The following is a 676-nucleotide window of genomic DNA, read 5'->3' on the forward strand; positions in this document are numbered from 1 at the left end:
TTAGTGAAAGATTTAACATGTAATATTTAATGCCTTGAACATCAAGCTACAATTTCCAACGTTTGTTTGCATTCTAAATAGTATCAAATGTGAAATATAACCAAAAATATCTTAAGTGGTACGTATTCGGCAACTCTCCCCTATATACATATATACACATATATGTATGTATATATATATATATGTGTGTATATATATGTATACAATATTTTGTATATGTATATCTATATGACTATTTTACTTTTTTTGTGTTAAGACGCTTTCATACGCTATAAAGAATTGCATGTAATGAATGATACAGCGCTAATTGTGGGGAGGTAATATGGACCAAACTGAACAAAAAAGTCCTCTACCATTTTGCAATCTTCGCAATTGTTATCGAGATACTAATCATTAAAAAAAATTTACGCCAAGTATATACAAGTGTATCGTACATTAGGTACATCGCTTATCTAAACCAAAATATGTATTTTAACAAATAAAAGTTGTCCAAAAACAAATATGAGATCATACAAATTGCCAAGTATTTGATTAGACATGGAGACAAAAATATTTTATTCCAAACCAGAAAAATATTTTTTTAATAAATCGTTTAAATTATTCAAAATTATATGCAGCAAAAGTTTAATGCCATTGTCTTTCCAAATAACTTTAAGTTTCGTAAAACAGACTTAAA

Source organism: Wasmannia auropunctata, unplaced genomic scaffold (genome assembly GCF_000956235.1).
Source record: "Wasmannia auropunctata unplaced genomic scaffold, wasmannia.A_1.0 LD335731.1, whole genome shotgun sequence".
Classification (NCBI taxonomy): Eukaryota; Metazoa; Arthropoda; class Insecta; order Hymenoptera; family Formicidae; genus Wasmannia; species Wasmannia auropunctata.